Raw genomic sequence first — 18,111 nt, 5'->3', positions numbered from 1 at the left:
TTTATCTGTTTGTTTGTTTTTTTGTTTATACATGCACTGGGTACAGTCAGAAGTGTGGGAGGGTGAGAGAATTCACCAGAGCCAGAGCGGGGAGCAGAGCAGGCAGAAGGACTGAAGTACACTGCTGAGGGGAGCAGTGGGCAGCAGGAGAGGTCTGTGTGCCATGTGGGACCCTCCTCCGGTGGCCAGGGAGCAGCCGGGGATCGAACCAGCGCCGCAGATGGCGCGGGCAGCTTCTCAACCCAGCGCTCAAGCGTTGCGCCACCGGGGAGGCCCATCTTTGAGTTCTTTCTTGTTTCTTGATGTGAGCTTCTATTGCTATATATTTTCCTCTTATTACTGCTTTTGCTGCATCCCATACATTTAGGATATTGTTGTCCTCCTTGTCATTCAATTCAAAGAATTTTTTAATTTCTTCTTTGATCTCCTCATTAGTCCAGTGGTCTTCCAGTAGTGTGGTTTTTAATCTCCATGAGGTAGGAAAGTTCCTTGTCTTCCTTTTATAGTTTATTTCTAGTTTGATGCCTTCATGGTCAGAAAAGATGGTTGGTATGATTTCAATCTTGGTGTATCTGTTGATGTTTGTCTTGTGCCCCAGTATGTGATCGATCCTGGAGAATGATCCATGTGCACTTGAGAAAAATGTGTACTCCGTTGTTTTTTTTGGGTTTAGTGTTCTATAGATGTCTGTTAAGCCCAAATGCTCTAGGTCCTTATTTAGAGCTTTAGTTTCTTTACTTATTTTTTGTCTTGTTGATCTATCCATTGTTGATAGTGGTGTGTTGAAGTCTCCCACTACGTATGTGTTTTCTCTGATGTCTGTTTTCAGAGAGGACAACAGTTGTCTGATATATTTTGGTGCTCCTTCGTTTGGTGAGTATATGTTAATGAGTGTTATTTCTTCTTGAAGTATTGTCCCCTTGATCATAATGTAGTGACCGTTGGGGTCTCTTTTTATTTTTTTGAGTTTGAAGTCTGTTTTATCTGATATAAGTATAGCTGTTCCTGCTTTCTTTTTCTGGTCCATTTGCTTGTAGGATTGTTTTCCATCCTTTAACTTTGAGCCTATTTTTATCTTTTGTAGCTAAATGTGTTTCCTGGAGACAGCAAAAGGTTGGGTTTTGTTTCTTAATCCAGGCTGCAACTCTGTGTCTTTTTATTGAAGAGTTTAGTCCATTTACATTTAGAGTTAATATTGATATGTTAGCATTTGTATTTGCCATTGTGTTTGTCTTTCCTTTTATTTTATTTATTTATTCTTTTAGTAACTTTTTTTTTTGGCATTCTTTCATTGTTATTCGTCCCTCTGAGGTTCTGGCTTTAGATTCCTTGTAGTAATTTTTGGAGTGGGGGTTTAGTCGTAATGAAATTCCAGAGTTTCTGTTTGTCTGGGAAGGTCCTTATTCTTTCTTCATAGAGGAAGGAGAGCTTTGCGGGATAGAGTATTCTTGGTTGGCATCTGTTTTCTTGGAGTCTGTTGACTATGTCCCTCCACTCTCTCCTTGCCCGTAGTGTTTCTTCAGAGAAGTCCGATGTCAGCCTGATTGGTTTTCCTTTGAATGTTATCTGTTTCTTCCCTCTTGTTAGCTTCATTATTTTTTCCTTGTCCTGGATTCTTGGGAGCTTTACTATTATATGTCTTGCTGTGTTTTTCCTTTCATCATGGAAGTTTGGTGTTCTTCTTGCTTCTTGTATATCAATTTTCAGCTCCTTCTTCACATTTGGGAAGTTCTCTTCAATTATCTCCTGGAATATTTTCTCTGTTCCTACATCTCTCTCCTCTCCTTCTGGGATTCCTGTAACTCTTATATTTCCTTCATGGAGTCAGATAGTTCCCGAAGTCTTTCTTCATTCTTTTTCCTTCGTACTTCTCTTTCCTTTTCTGTTTTGGTTCTTTTTATTTCTGTGTCTTCAAGAGTACTTATTCGTTCTTCCATTTCATCTATTCTGCTTTCATTGCTTTTCCCAGAGTTCTTTAGTTCCTCCATTAATTCTTTGATCTCCTGCGTTTCTTTTGCTTCCCTCTTTACGGACTCAATTTCCTTCTTCTGATCGTTGATTATTTTTCTCATATCATTGTTTTCCTTTATGACTTCTGTCATTTTTTTAATCACAGCAATTTTAAATTCTCTTTCTGGAAGTCTCAGAAGTTCTTCCAAGTTACTGTCGTTGTAATCTGGAGGGCGGTTTTCTTTCTGTGGTGTGCTTTTTTCCCGAGGAGTTGTTAGGTTGCGTGTGGTTCTTCTACTCCCTACTGTCTGTTTTCTAATTTGTCGTATGCATTGGGACACTGTGTTGCTTGGACTGGCCGGCATCTTGGGTGAACTTCTCCACTCCCCTCTGGCTCCTCCAGGAGCCATCTCTGGCTTCTGAGGGAGCTTTCTGCTGGTTTCAGGCAGTCTTTACTAAAGAAATGTCCCTGTTCTAAAATGGCGACGCGGGACTCAGTCCCTGCGCTTCCGGTCTCAGGCACACTCTTCTGCGTGCCCGGTCTGCCCCGGCCGTGGGTGCCTGTTCCCTCTGTGGGCTCAGACTGCTGGTCGGATGGGGCCTGGCGTGGGCTAACTTCCCAGCTGGTCACTGTCTCCTCCAGGAGCCTTCTGCCCTTTTCAAGCAGTCTTAAGTAATTTCCCTGTTCTATGGGGTGTTAGTGACTTTTTTTTTCCTGGTCGCTAGGTGGCACCAGAGATCTCTCCTATTGTCCTTGGGGGGGCTGTTTTTCGCCTCCCCCTCCCCGTGGGACAGGGAACAGAGCGGGAATGGTAGGGTAAACCTCAACGGCTTTGGGGTGCTGTGTCTGCCTTGTGCCCCACCGTCATGGAGAACCCACGCCCCGAATTTCGTGCCCTGGGTCTCAGTTCCAAAGCCCTTCGGTCCAGGACGTGGGCTGTAGCCCAGTTCAGTGGCGCGGGAATGGCGCCTTTTGCACCCCGCTCCCGTGCCTGGGCGCCTGGTTCCTACTTACTCAGTGAGGGACTTTCACCCCAGTGAGGGCCTCCGCGCATCTCCCCTCAAGCCTAGGTCGCAGGCGTGGGGACCTGGGCAGCCGCGATCCCGAACCGCGTTTGCTTTTCAAGCGCTCCAAGTGCTCCGCTTTTCCGCAAGCTTACTGGCTAGCCCGGGGCTGTGTGCGTGTCTCCAGAGTCTCTTTGTTCTTCTCTAATGGCGCCCGGAGCCATTCGCTCACCGCCACGGTGAATCCTGCAGGGTTCTCCACAGCTCCCGTTCACAGGGTGTGGTGGCTGCAATAGTTCTTTTCCACTCACAGTCCCGCTTGCTGCGTAGTTTGTTCTTGTTGGTCATTTTAGTTTGTTTTTTTCCTCCTCTCTGCTGGTCGGAGAGTGCCGACTCTGTGTGTGGGGGAGGGGAGCAGGGTTCTGCGCTTTCCTCCCTTCTGGTTCTCTTTTATGGCAACTTTCTTTTTCGGGTAGTTTGCTGGAGTCATCCGTTTATCTTCCCTGTCCCAGTTCTCACTGGGACCTGCCGCTTTTCCTCCCTATTAACTTTTTTTAATGGGAGATCTTCCCCCTTTCATTGTTAATGTTTAGATTTGTCTCATCTATACAAGTGGGAAACATACTAGAAGCAGTGACTAGTGTCCTCAGGATGTTGGTATTCGTGGTGATTGTTTTGTTATTCATGTTCTTTCTGTTGACAAGTTTATCAGTGAACTTGTGTCATTTTGTGATTAGATTTAAAAAGGGTTATTTACATAGTTCTAAAGTTTAGATTCTTGCGTATCACTCTCAGTAATTATCTTTCAGTATTGGAGAGCACACATCCATTCTCTGAAATGATCTTGATTATTTTTGTCATTACAATGGACCGAATGTAAAGTTGAGTGTAAAGATGTATATGTCCTACTTTAAAAAAATGCCCTGTAATCGAGGCAGCTCTCCTGCCTGCCTGTGACTGTGCAGGTGTTTCTTTTCACAAACCTTTTGCGTTTGCAGCTCTTTCTGCCCGCTGGTGTCTGTGCACTGTCCTTTACTTACCTTCACTTTTAAATTGTCGCAAAGTACAAAAAATTCTCTGGAGTTGAAAATAGGTCTATTCCATCGTGATACATGTTCTTAAGCATTCTGTGACAAGTGTTTCTCCATCCAAGCACAGGCTGTGATCGCCTCCCATCTTTATTAGGTTTGCCATAGTGGGCATAGGGCCAGCTCCAAACAGCAGCCTTAGCAAAATAAATTTCTTTGCTTTAATAGGTGTACTTACACTGCAACAAATGAAAGGTGGCACAGGCACACCTTGAAGATATTGTTGGTTCAAATCCAGAATACCACAACAAACCTAACATTGCATAAATCAAGTCACTAATTTTTTGTTGGTTTCCTGGTGTGAATAAAAAATGTTAGCTCTATAGTGTAGTCTATTAAGCGTGCAATAGTATTTTGTCTAATGAGAAAATACCCTAATTACATATCACCGAGACATGAAGTGAGCATATACTTATGGGAAAATAGCGCTGCTGGACTTGCTCCAGTCCAGGTTGTCACACACCTTCAATCTGTGAAAAGCAGTATCTGATAAAGCAAAGCAAGCACGATGGACACTTCTGGGAATGATCCTTCGGGTTTTAATAAAGTATACACATCTGGATAAGTGGACTTCAATTTAATGATGATGTCTGTACATAACTATTTTTTCAGCAGCTATGTCAGCATGGGAGGGTGTGTATTTTTTTAAGATTTATTCATTTATGCATACAAGAACTGGGGCACAGTCCTGATGTGTTGGGGGGGGTGAGAGGACCCACCAAAGACAGAACGGGGAACAGAACAGGCAGACCGACTGAAACACACTGCTGAGGGGAGCAGCGGGCTAACCAGGAGAGTTTGCCACACCATGTGGGCCACTCCCTGGCAGGCAGGGGGAATCGAACTCATGCTGCAGTGGCTGCAGAGAGCCTCATAGTCTGCGTTTCAACCCAATGCGCCACCAGGGAGGCCCCGGAGGGTGTATACTCTTTTCCATGATAGAAAGTACTGTGAACACTCAAGGTAGTGAACAAAGGTTAGCTAAGTGCCTGCGGTCTGCCAGGGACTGGGCTATACACACAGCCTCTTTAAAATTCATTGTGGTCCTTTAAAAATGTCAAAAACTTATAGCTATCATTGGTTGAATCTCAGTTGTAAGTAGAAAATAGGGAGTTTAGTTTTATTATGCTATTGAACAGCTGCAGAGGAAACACATATGACTTGACTTCTTCCCCAGCCTGTAAATGCATGTGTCTGCATTGAAGTAGCCAGTGCTCCCTGCCACCACACTCTGAACCTTTTGCTCCCCAAACTAGACATTACTGTCCACATTTGGGATCATGGTAACATCGCAGTGCTTTATTGCTTTGAATCGTTGGTGTTTTTAAAGATTTATCTTTATTTATTTATGCATTTGTATTTATTTATGCATACAAGAACTCTACCGATTTCTAATTCAAAGTTTGTTTTTCTTTTTGTTTAGAGATTTTATTTATTTTTGTGTAGAAGACCTGGGGTGCAGTCAGTGGTGTCGGGTGATGAGAGGATTTACCAGAGACAGAGTGGGGAGCAGAGCAGAGGGATCTAGTGAAATACACTGCTCAGGGGAGCAGTGAGTAATACAGGAGAGGTCTGCTGTGCCCTATGTGGATTAGCTTCCTGGCCGGGGGTCTAACTTAGGCTGTATTGTGGGCCATTGTGGTGATGGTGCTGAGACTTAAGCCCTAGTCTACCAGGGAGGTCCTCAAAGTTTGTGCTATTGCTTGGACATCCTCAGTGGCCACTTTGTTCTGGTGGGTTTAGTGAACCTCCTCTACTGTTTGTTCCCAATATTTGGTGTTGAGTTTTCATGGTTTCCACACTGTGGAAAATAAGCTAAGGTCATACATGTAACAACACCAAAAGTAGCCTTTCACTTGAGACTGCAGGTAATTAATTGTATAGAACAACTTGTAGGGTGCTTATTTATCCTTAGTGTACATTGGAAAGATTGTGACGTTTGCAGTGACAGGTGCCTGTTTTCCTTAAGAACTGGAAGAGAACAAGAAGAACCTTTACAGGGGCCTCTCCAGTGGCGCAGTGGCTTGAGCGCCGCGCTGTGAAGCTGTCTGCAGCTTCTGCAGTGTGGGTTCGATCCCCGGCCAGCCAGGGAGCAACCCACAGGGTGAAGCCGACCTCTCCTGCCTTGCCTGCTGCTCCCCTCAGCAGTGTCTTTGATCCGTCTGCCTGTTCTGCTCCCCGCTCTGTCCCTGGTGAATTCTCTCACCCTCCCATGCCTCTGACTCTACCCCAGTTCTTGTATAAATAAATCTTTGTTTTTCGTGGTACCCTCCCCGGCGGCCGGGGAATGAACCGGCGCTGCAGAGGCTGTGGGCAGCCTCACAGCCCAGCGCTTAACCGCAGAGCCACCAGGGGAGGCCCCAAATAAATCTTTTTAAAAAATATTTATTTATTTATTTATTTATTTATTTATTTATTTATTTATTTAAGATCCAGGGTACAGACCAGATGCGCGGGAGGGTGAGAGGATTCACTAGAGCCAGAGTGGGGAACAGAACATGCAAACTGATGAAATACACTGCTGAGGGGAGCAGCGAGTGAGACAGGAGAGGTCTGCCGCGCCATGTGGGACCCTGACCGGCTGGCCGGGATTGAACTGGCACTGCAGTGGCTGCAGACAGCTTCCCAGCGTGGCACTCAACTGCCTGCACCACCAGGGGAGGCCCCTAAATCAATCTTTTTTAAAAAAGAAGAATCTTTACAATATAAAGATCATAGTTTTTGTATCGAGAATTTTTATGTGAACGAAGCCGGCTGAGGTCTGAGTATCCCTAACATACCAATGCTGTGCTCATGTTCCGGGAAGACAGTCTTTTCTGTTAGCAGGCTATCTGGGTGTTTCTGCTGAAATGAATAAATCTTATGTGATCTTATGGGAACCACAGATAATCAATGGATATATAGAAGGTACCTTAGTTAAGACTGCAGGGAGACAATCAAGGGTTGAAACGAGTGGCCATCGTGTACGGTTCCCTTAAATGTCTATGAATGAAACCTTGCGGTTTTGTATCACTAATCAGGGATGAGGAAGGTTGTGGCTTCCACCCCAGGCCGCCAAAACTGCTACAGCCAATGCGCTCATGAACAAAAGGGCACTGAGAAGCCGGTGTCTTGTCTTATATGCCTTCCTGTGTAGAACTCAGAACCCCAAAGAAAACTGAGGTGAGTGTCTGAGTTGATGCTTGGTGAGCACCAGACCAGGTTAGGTTGCCAAGGAGCAGCCCTTCAGCCGTGTTCCTCTTACACCTGGGAATCACAGAGCTGTAAGCATGAGGCAGCTTTGGAGCTGTAGCTGCCTAGTCCTTTTCCTGTCAGAATCACATCTGATAATCACATTATTTACTCTCTCAATGAAATCTTTTTGAAGTGTACTTGCCTACCATGCAGAAACTCTTTACCATGATAGGAAGGTGAGTGTGTACCTTGATTCTTCCATCTTCTCCATAGGTCAGGTGGGCACTGCTGACGCCTCTCCCCTGAGGCGGGCACTGCTGACGCTTCTCCACTTCCTAGTCCTGCCAGTTGCTCTTCCTGCTGTTTTCTCAGGCTGTCTCCAGATTATGCTGACTAAACACGTGTTTTTTCTTTCATTAGGTGCGGCAGGCTGTGCTACCCATGCTGTCTCTTGACAAGGTCTGGGCATTGGGGGAGACTCCCAAGAAGAGGGGAGTTCCTGCACTTCCCAGAAGACCTGAACTAGGGAGTCTCCATGGCAACGCCTGCTAATGCTCTCCTGTCTGTTCTTGGTTAATGCAGAAGTAAGTTAGTTATAAATTGGCTTGTAAAAACCTAATTCGGACCTAGGCGATAACTGGTTTATTGTTCTTACGCTCGAATCATTACTAAAGAAAGTAAAAAATGCTAAAGGTATAGTCAGGGGAGAAATGTTTTGGCACTGAGAATTATGGAGAACAAGCTGCCCTGAACCAGCTGTGCTTGGAAACCGTAGCCTAACCCAGGGGGTATGTGTTTGCGGCAGCAGTACATTTCCTGGTGTATGCAAAGTGTCAGTAGTTCGCAGGCCGTGTGGAGGTTAGGTATTTATAGTGGAGAGTTAGACTTTCATAGAACTAACATAGATTTGATGAGTTGCTTTAGGCCACTTTGAAGTAATTGATAAATTAGCCAAGTTAATCGAGTGCTAAGGAGATAGGTTGATTTCAGTAATAGAATATAGACTAGGGCTTTCACGCCCACTCCAAAACTAGGAAAGTTTAGTAGAATGATTGTCACCAAATGTTGTGCTGTCTGAAATAATTGATCATGTTAGAAAATGAGCTGGACTAAGAAAAGTAAATGTCCCTGACGTTTTTTAAGGCAACCAAAGAAATGCCCTTTTGGTATGAGACCAAGGGAGTCTCTGTGTGTTCATGAGAAAATATGTAATGATTGTCTTTGTTCTGCTTCGATGCTTATGTTGATGTTATCTCACCGCTTGCCTGACTGCATAAATAAAGACCCTCTGAGACCCTCAGCAGGAGATACTTGCACCAGAGAGAGTGTCTGTGTCTACCTCACTCCACTTCCCCTCAGCCCCCCATGTTTTCACCGATGCCATTCTCTCCTTTCAGGGACTCCTGACACGACATTCAGCAGGAGCGGGTCTCCAGAAATTAGGCCCCATGTGTCTTCTCCTTCCTCACTTGCTTGGGATGCTACAAGGATACAGAACTACCTTTCTTAGTGGTGTCAGTAGCGACTGGAATAGGGAACAAACTGATTGTTGGAGACACAGGAAAAGTTTTATATGTGTGTGTGTGTGGGGTGTGTATACATATAGTGCATCCACAGATAATTACCTTTGGTATTAAAATTTCATGATTAGGGAAAAAAACCTCTTTTTATTTCTTTACCCTTTTATTTTCCTTCCTAAACTTTAAGATAGTTTAATTTCATTTTCATTTGCTAGTATACTGAGCTAATGTTCCTTTTTGAGAGTCTAAAGTATTTATTGCTTATACATAATGGAACTTTTTGTGTCCTTGTGTAACAGGGTGGTCCCCAGGAAAAGGGGAGGTTCCCTGCCCCACCCAAGGGAGGGTAGAGCTGAGCAGGGAGAGGAGAAGCTGCAGAAGAGACTGAGGAAGGAAGCAGGATGGAGCCAGAAGGAGCCTGGAGGAGGCACACGGAGCCTAGAGACACGTGAAGAAACTGCACTTGTCTTTTGGTCGTGGACGGGGTGACACAGATGTGGGTGAGACCCGTGGGGAGGTGACCATGGCAGCTTTTAACTTGATGTTTATTTTGCTCTTTTCCTTCTGGGCTTGACTGGTTGTTTCTGACCCTTTTCTGTGGGTCCCCACTGGAAGATGCTTTAGACTATGGCAGGCTTTGGGGCCTTGTTGTGGGCCGATCCCATATGGATGGACTTTTACCCCCGAGGGGATGGGTCACTTTGGGTGCTTCATTTAGAAAGTAGACTCTTTGCCTTACATGCGTTGTTTCCTAGTTTTATTAAAGTTCCTTCCCATTAAAGTCTCATATGTTTTGTGTTGATGCCCTGTAGCACTTTGTTCTAGTGCGAAGGTGGCGTCAGCATCTTGAAGCAGACGGATGGAGAGACGGAATGAAGTGTTGGCGGGGGTGAGGTGAACTATGTGCTGTAATTCATCCCTGAGGAGAGGACACCTGCTCCACCCTTCTGCAGAGAACTGTGAGCTTAGACTATTTCTGCTGCCTGTTCTAGTAATTGTCTGTTTTTGGGAAACGACCTAAGGAAATGCTGGAAACACTGATACAATCTACGTATAAAACTGCGGACCAACACCTGCTCTATAGCAACAAGTGTCTGGAAACATCTGCATGAAAACCCTCGGGAACGGGTGAATAATCGCTGTATGTCCATCTGATGACGGGCAGCAGTTCGAGGGGGGACCCGGACTGGGGGGCAGAGGAACGCTGGAGGTCCTGGGGGGACAAAGGCAGAGAAACGGCGGAGGCGCCCCCTGGCGGGGAGGCCGTGAAGCGGCGCCGCGGAGAGTGTGATGGCGGCGTCCGAGCGGGGACGGGCGTGGCGCGGGGAGGAGGAGCGGGCGGGGCAGGGCGGGGCAGGGCGGGGCGGGGACGGGCAGGGAAGGCGTGGCGCGGGGATGGGGAGCGGGCGGGGGCGGGACGGGGCGCCAGGACGAGGGCGGAGCGGCCCGTGGTGAGCGCGGGTGGGGGCGGGTGCGGGGTGCGGGGGACCGGCGAGAAGCGAAGCCGGGGACCAGGCGGCGCCAAGGCCAAGGCGCTGGGAGACGCGGAGGCCGGGCCCGCGGGAAGGAGCCGGGGGCGCAGGAGGGCGCGGGGCGGGGCGCGGCCTGGGCGGGCGGGGGAGCAGGGGGGGCGGTGCCCAGGAGGGCGTGAGGGAGGCGCAGGCGCGAGTCTTTCACTCCAGATAGACGCGTCTCGCCTTTCAGGGGCGCCCGCGGCTCTGGGGACATTATTTTGGGGAAGACGCGGCCGCTGGCCCCGGGTCACTGAACCCTGAAATGCCGGCCCGGCGGGCGTGGCCACGCGAGCGCCCAGGTGTGTCTGGGCTGCTCACCTGCCCGCCCACCTGCGCGCCCCCCTGATGCCCAGCTGCCCGCCCCCCTGACGCCCCCCTGACGCCCCCTGCCCGCCCCGACTGCGCGCGGCTCCCTCCAGCGTCCCTGGCGTCCTGGGCCACGAGGAGGTCGCACTGCAGGTCGCGCCCCTCAGGACCCCGCGGGCCCCGGCGCGTCGCGGGAGGACGAGGTGAGCCGCAGGGCGGCGGGAGGGAGGGAGGGCGGGAGGGCGAGCGCGTCTCCCTGGGCGGCTGACGGGAGGGGCCCGGTCAGAGGACGGGGTGCTGGTGAGGGTAACTGGGTTCTTTGGGGTTCAGTTTTGAGCACGGAGTCACCTAGGGGGTCAGTTTCATGCCTGAGGGACCCCTGACGGCCGTGGGTCCCCCGAGTTTGCTCCCGGCTCCTCGTGGCTCGAGGCCGCGCCTGGGGGCTCTGGGCGCTGCTCTGCCCCCGCCCACGTGGCTGCTACTGTGGGTGATGGTGTCCGTGGGGCAGACTGAGGTTTTCTGGGGTGACCCCCCCCCCCCGTCCCGGGCCTAGCAGGCAGGAGGGAAGCCCCGGCCCGACCCCCAGTCTGAGCAGCCCGACCCGCCGCCCCGGCCTCGCCCGCAGGGAGGTGGCTCCTCGACCCCGGCCCCGGAGGCCCCCGAGGAGGCTTAACCCGCGGCCTGGGCCCCTCGGGCTTCTCGGAGGCGGAGGCTGCACCCCGTCAGCGCCTCCAGGGAGGGGCTCGGGCCTGGGGCGAGCAGACGCCCCTGTGAGGACAGCCTTCTCCTTATGCGCCCCCCCCCCCCCCCGCCAGGGCTTTCGCACCTGAGGTTCCGTCCTTCGTGTGAAAGAATATTCTCAGGGGACCCTTCCCGGGTACTGTCTGTAATGCACCCCCCGACATTGACCGCAGTTCCAGCCTTTTATTCGTGACACCTGTCTCTACCTGAGACGCTTCCCCCACCTCATCCCTTTTACCTCATTGCCCTTCCCCCGCCTTCTGAAGCTCAACCTCACTGTTTATTAGCAGGTGCGGCTTTTATTAGTAATTAGCTTTATGGATTTGTTTGCTATGGAAGCTTCCAGTGTTTCTCTCGGTCATTCTATCTGGCTTTACCGCACACGATTGCCTCAGACTCCGTCCATGTTGCTGTAAATGGTAACCTTTCATGGTTTCACGGCCGACTTGTATTCTGTAGTGTGGATCCACCACATCTTGATCCAAGGCTCTGTCAGTGAGCACTCAGGTTTGTTTTTTCTTTGCATGTAACTGTGGTACAGGCCAGAGGTGCAGGGGTGTGTGTGAGAGGATTCACCAGAGGTGCAGTGGGGAGCAGGGCAGGTGGATCTAACTGCAATCCACTGCTGAGGGGAGCAGCGGGGAGACAGGGTGGGTCTGCTGCGCCATGTGGGTCAGCTCCCTGGCCGGGGATGAAACTCAGGCCTTAGTCATGATAGCCCTGATACTTAACCCCTAGGTCACCAGGAAGCCCTGGTTGTTACCGTTTTTTAGTGATAATCTGGCTGTAAACGTGTGGAGGAGGTTGCCTGGCATTCCCTGTGCCTTCCAGATTCCTTTCTCATATTGATGTGTGTTGTCAATGTGTCAGATCCATGTGCAATTTTTTTCATTGTTGTAAATTCTACATAATATTTACCACTAAATATACTTTTTAAGCCAGGCATGTTATGGTATTAACTACATTGACATCGTTGCACAAATACCCCACCATCCTGGTCTAGAATGTTTCATTCCCCCTGTTAAACAAAGCTCCCCATTCCTCTTCACCTCATCCCCTAGCAACCACATTCCACTGCTCTCTCTGAATTTGACTGCTCTGGACCCCTAATAGAAATGGAATTATACTCTGTTAGTCCATTTGTGTCTTACTTAACGTAATGACTTTAAGGTTCCTACAGTTGTAGCATGTATCAGAATTTTGTTCATTTTTAAAAAAAATATTTTATTTTATAGAATTCTTACATCATTTTTCATTTTTACACAACGTATGCATTTTAATTTTGGTTAGATTCCCCATACAATTTCACCCCCCTTATTTTGACCCTAGTCCTGCCTCTCCCCGCCCCTCCCCCGCCCCTGTAGTGAGTCTCTGGTTTATAGATGCTTGTTGATGTTGATTTTTACTTTGTGTTAATTAGTCTTTTTCCTGGTCCCTTATTTAGGTTTTCTAAATTCCTGCTATGAGTGAGACCATCCGGTATTTTTCTTTTTCTTTCTGACTTATTTCGCTGAGGATGATTCCTTCTAGCTCCATCCATATTGCTGCAAACTGCATGTGTTTATCTTTTTTGAATGCTGAGTAATATTCCATTGTGTATATGGACCACATCTTCTTGATCCAGTCATCTATTTTTGGGCATTTGGGTTGTTTCCATAGCTTAGCTATTGTAAACAGTGCTGCTATAAACATAGGGATGCCGGTGCCCTTTGGAAGTAATGTTTCCGTGTCATTTGGGTAAATGCCTAGGAGTGGAATTGCTGGATCTTATGGAAGCTCTATATTTAGTAGGTTGAGGAATCTCCACACAGCTCTCCATAGTGGTTGGACCAGTTTGCACTCCCACCAACAATGCAGGAAAGTTCCTTTTTCTCCACAACCTCACCAACAGCTGTTGTTGCTAGTTTTTTTATGTGCCGTTCTCACTGGTGTAAGATGGTATCTCATGGTAGTTTTTGTACCAAATGCAAATGAGATTTGCATTTCCCTGATGACAAGTGATGTTGAACATTTTTCATATGCCTGTTGGCCATTTGTATTTCCTCTTCAGAGAAGTTTCTTTTTAGCTCTTCTGCCCATTTTTTGACTGGATTATTTTTTTGTTTGTTTGTTTATATTGAGCCTCATCAACTCTTTGTGGATTTTTGTGATCAGTCCTTTATCATTAGTGTTGTGTGCAAAAATGTTCTCCCAGTTGGTGGGTGTCTCTTTGTTTTTGTTATTGTCTCTTTCGTTGTGCAGAAGCTCTTTAATTTGATGTAGTCCCAGCTGTTGATCGTTACCTTCACTGTCACTGCTTTGGGTGATGTGTCTGTAAAGATGTCTTTGATGTGCATGTCACGTAGTGTTTTGCCTGTATTTACTTCTATGTATTTTATGGTTTCAGGTCTTATGTCTCGTTCTTTAATCCATTTTGAGTTGGTTTTTGTGCAGGGTGTGAGGTAATAGTCAAGCTTCATTCTTTTGCATGTAGTGACCCAGTTTTCCCAGCACCATTTATTGAACAAACTTTCTTTGCTCCAGTGCATATTCTTTGTTCCTTTGTCAAAGATTAGTTGACCTTAAATCTGTGGCTTTATTTCTGGATTTTCTATTCAATTCCATTGGTCTGTGTGTCTCTGCTTGCTCCAGTACCATGCAGTTTTGGTGATTATGGTTTTGTAGTGTAGTTTGAAGACCAGGAGTGTGATGCCTCCATTCCCTTCTTTTTTTTTTTTTCAGGAGAGCTTTGGCTATTGGGGGTTTTTGGTGATTCCATATGAGTTTCATCAATAATTGTTCTATTTCTTTGAAGAATGTCATTGAAATTTTTATTGGACTAGCATTGAATCTGTATATTGCTTTTGGTAGGATGGCAATTTTAGGTTAATTCTTCCAATCCATTAGCAGGGGATGTCTTTCCATTTCTTTGTGTCTTCTTCTATTTCTTTTAACAGTGTTTTATAGTTTTCTTTGTATAGATCCTTTACCTCTTTTGTTAGATTTACTCCCAAGTTTTGATTTTTTTTTATTTCAGTAATAAAAGGGATTTTTTTAATTTCTTCTTCAGATTTATTGTTTGTGTATAGGAAGGCTACTGATTTTTGCGTGTTGATTTTGTATCCTGCCACTTTACTAAACTGATTGATTAGTTGAATTAGTTTTCCTGTGGAGTTTTTGGGGTTCTCTATGTGTATTATCATATCATCTGTAAATAGTGATAGTTTAACTTCTTTTCCTATTTGGATTCCTTGTATGTCTTTCTCTTGTCTTATTGCTCTGGCTGGGACTCCTAGTATTATATTGAAAAGCAGTGGTGAGAGTGGACATCCTTGTCTTGTTCCAGATCTTAATGGAAATGCTTTGAGCTTTTCGCCATTGAGAATGATACTGGCTCTGGGCTTGTCATAGATGGCCTTTATGATGTTGAGGTATGTTCCTTGCATCCCGAGAATTTCAAGGGCTTTTATCATGAATGGGTGTTGTACTTTGTCGAAAGCTTTCTCGGCATCTATTGATATTATCATACGGTTTTTGTATTTCTTTTTGTTGATGTGTTGGATAATGTTGATTGATTTTCGGATGTTGAACCATCCTTGTGTCCCTGGAATAAATCCTACTTGGTCATGGTGAATTATCTTATGGATACATTTTTGGATTCTGATAGCTAAAATTTTATTGAGGATTTTTGCATCCGTGTTCATTAGAGCGATTGGCCTATAGTTTTCTTTTTTGTGTGTTGTCCTTGTTCGGTTTTGGTATTAGTGTAATGTTGGCTTCATAGAACGTGTTTGGTATTATCCCTTCCTTCTCAATGTTTTGAAAGAGTTTGTGAAGGATAGGCACTAATTTGTCTCTGAATGTTTGGTAGAATTCATTTGTAAATCCATCAGGTCCTGGGCATTTGTTTTTGGGGAGGTTTTTGATGACCCTTTCAATTTTGTTGCTTGTAATTGGTCTGTTTAGGTGTTCTGTTTCTTCTTTATGTAGCTTTGGGTGATTGTAGAGTTGTAGGAATTTGTCCATCTCTTCTAGATTGTTGAACTTGTTTGCATATAACTGTTCATAGTAGTTTCTGATTATTCTTTTGATTTCTGTTGTGTCTGCTGTGATTTCTCCTCTCTCATTTGTGGTCCTATTTATTTGTGCTTTCTCCCATTTTTCCTTTGTGAGCCTGGCTAGGGGTTTGTCTATTTTATTTATTTTTTCAAAGAACCAGCCTTTGGTTTCATTGGTTTTTTGGATTTTTTTTTTTAGTTTCGATTTCTTTTATTTCTGCTTTGCTTTTTATTATTTCTTTTCTTCTACTGGCTTTTTTTTTTCCTAGTTCGTTGATCTTTGAGATTACGTTGTTTCTTTGAGTTCTTTCTTGTTTCTTGATGTGAGCCTCTATTGCTATTTGTTTTCTTCTTGTTAGTGCTTTTGCTGCGTCCCATACATTTAGGAAATTGGTGTCCTTTTTGTCATTCAACTCCAAGTATTTTTTAATTTTTTCTTTGATGTCCTCATTAGTCCAGTGGTCTTCCAGTAATATGGGTTTCAATCTCCATGAGGTAGGAGAGTTCCTTGCCTTCTTTTTTATGGTTTAGTTCTAGTTTGGTGCCTTCACAGTCAGAGAAGATGGTTGATATGATTTCAATCTTGGTGTATCTGTCGATGTTTGTCTTCTGTCCCAGTATGTGGTTGATGCTGGAGAATGATCCCTGTGCGCTTGAGAAAAATGTGTACTCAGATTTTTTTGGGTTTAGTGTTCTGTAGTTGTCTGTTAAGCCCATGAGCTCTAGATCCTTATTTAGAGCTTTAGTGTCCTTACTTATTTTTTGTCTCGTTGATCTAGCCATTGTTGATAGTGGTGTGTTGAAGTCTCCCACTACGTATGTGTTTTCTCTGATGTCTGTTTTCAGAGATGATAATAGTTGTCTGATGTATTTTGGTGCTCCTTCATTTGGTGAGTATATGTTAATGAGTGTTAGTTCTTCTTGAAGTATTGTCCCCTTGATCATAATGTAGTGACCATTGGGGTCTCTTTACCTTTTTGAGTTTGAAATCTGTTTTATCTGACATAAGTATAGCTGTTCCTGCCTTCTTTTTTGGTGTATTTGCTTCTACGATTGCTTTCCATCCTTTAACTTGGAGTCTATTTTTATCTTTGGTAGAGTGTGTTTCCTGGAGACAGCAAAAGGTTGGGTTTCGTTTCTTAATCCAGCCTGCGACTCTGTGTCTTTTTATTGGAGAGTTTAGTCCATTTACATTTAGAGTTACTATGGATATGTTAGCATCTGTATTTGCCATTGTGTTTGTCTTTCCTCTGATTTTATTTATTTATTCTTTTCATACCCTTTTTTTTTTTGCCTTCTTTCATTGTTATCCATCCCTATGTTGGTTCTGGCTTTAGGACTCCTTGTAGTATTTTTTGGAGTGGGGGTTTAGTCGTAATGAAATTCCAGAGTTTCTGTTTGTCTGGGAAGGTCCTTATTCTTTCTTCATAGAGGAAGGAAAGCTTTGCAGGATAGAGTATTCTTGGTTGGCATTTGTTGTCTTGGAGACCGTTGGCTATGTCCCTCCACTCTCTCCTTGCCCGTGGTGTTTCTTCAGAGAAGTCTGATGTCAGTCTGATTGGTTTTCCTTTGTATGTTATCTGTGTCTTCCCTCTTGTCAGCTTCATTATTTTTTCCTTGTCTTGGATTCTAGGGAGCTTTACTATTATGTGTCTTGCTGTATTTTTCCTTTCATCATGGAAGTTTGGTGTTCTTCTTGCTTCTTGTATGTCTATTTTCAGCTCCTTCTTCACATTTGGGAAGTTCTCTTCAATTATTTCCTAGAATATTTTCTCTGATCCTAGGTCTCTCTCCTCTCTTTCTGGGATTCCTGTAACTCTTCTATTTCCTTTCCTCATGGAGTCAGATAGTTCCCAAAGTCTCTCTTCATTCTTTTTCTTTCGTACTTCTCTTTCCTTTTCTGTTTTGGTTCTTTTTATTTCTGTGTCTTCCACAGTGCTTATTCATTCTTTCCTTTCAGCTACTCTGTTATCACTGCTTTTCCCAGCGTTCTGTAGCTCCTCTGTTAATCCTTTGATCTCCTGCATTTCCTTCACTTCCCTGTTTAGGGACTCAATTTCATTCTTCTGAGTGTTGTTTTCCTTAATGAGTTCTGTCAGTTTTTTTTTTTTATCATGGCAATTTTAAATTCTCTTTCTGGAAGGCTCAGAAGTTCTTCCAAGTCACTGTTGTTGCAATCTGGTGGGTGGTTTTCTTTTTGTGGTGTCTTTTTCCTGAGGAGTGGCTAGGTTGCATGTAGTTTTTCTTCTCCCTGCTGCCTGTTTTCTAATTTGCCCTATGCGTTGGGACACTGTGTCACTGGTACTGGCCAGCATCTTTTTGGTGTGCTCTTTCTGGGATTTCAGAAAATGGTGGTCCAAATGAGTCAAATACTGTTATGCCAGAAGTCCAGTGAGGCAGTGGTACTTTGAGTATGTTAATGGTCGCTGTCACAGAATATCACCTCCTTCTGCGTTTAATTCCAAAGATGTGTCTTGAAGTCCCACAGACTGCCCTGGAGGTGGGGTGGCTAGATTGCACTCTGGGCTCCAACTCACTGGATCCCCCACTGGCTCCAACTTCCTGCCAGGTGGGACCAAGCTTGTGGGGGCCTTCAGCTCTCCTCTGGCTGCACAGGGATCCTCCTCCCTGTTTCAAGCAGTCTTTATTGAAGAAAAGTCCCTATTCTAAAATGGTGAGTCGGAGATGCACTTTCCTGCATATGCGGTCTGCCCCCGGGGTTGGATGCCCGCTCCCCCTCTGGGCTCAGACTGCTGACCAGAAGGGGCCTGGTGTT

General features: G+C 45.6%; 1 long non-coding RNA gene across 1 annotated transcript in view; it reads left to right on the top strand.

Moving 5' to 3' along the window:
- LOC129145695 (uncharacterized) overlaps positions 1-18,111 on the top strand; it is a 46,235-nt gene that overhangs the window by 6,575 nt on the left and 21,549 nt on the right. Inside the window, exons 2-3 of the long non-coding RNA XR_008551614.1 lie at positions 7,638-7,801; positions 9,037-9,696. This is a non-coding gene — a long non-coding RNA (uncharacterized LOC129145695). The remainder of the gene's footprint in view (positions 1-7,637; positions 7,802-9,036; positions 9,697-18,111) is intronic.

Source organism: Talpa occidentalis, unplaced genomic scaffold (genome assembly GCF_014898055.3).
Source record: "Talpa occidentalis isolate TD23 unplaced genomic scaffold, MPIMG_talOcc4v2.1 talOcc4.14, whole genome shotgun sequence".
NCBI lineage: Eukaryota > Metazoa > Chordata > Mammalia > Eulipotyphla > Talpidae > Talpa > Talpa occidentalis.
The sequence above is the reverse complement of the archived record's forward strand: the minus strand, read 5'-3'. Positions and strand labels throughout refer to the sequence as shown.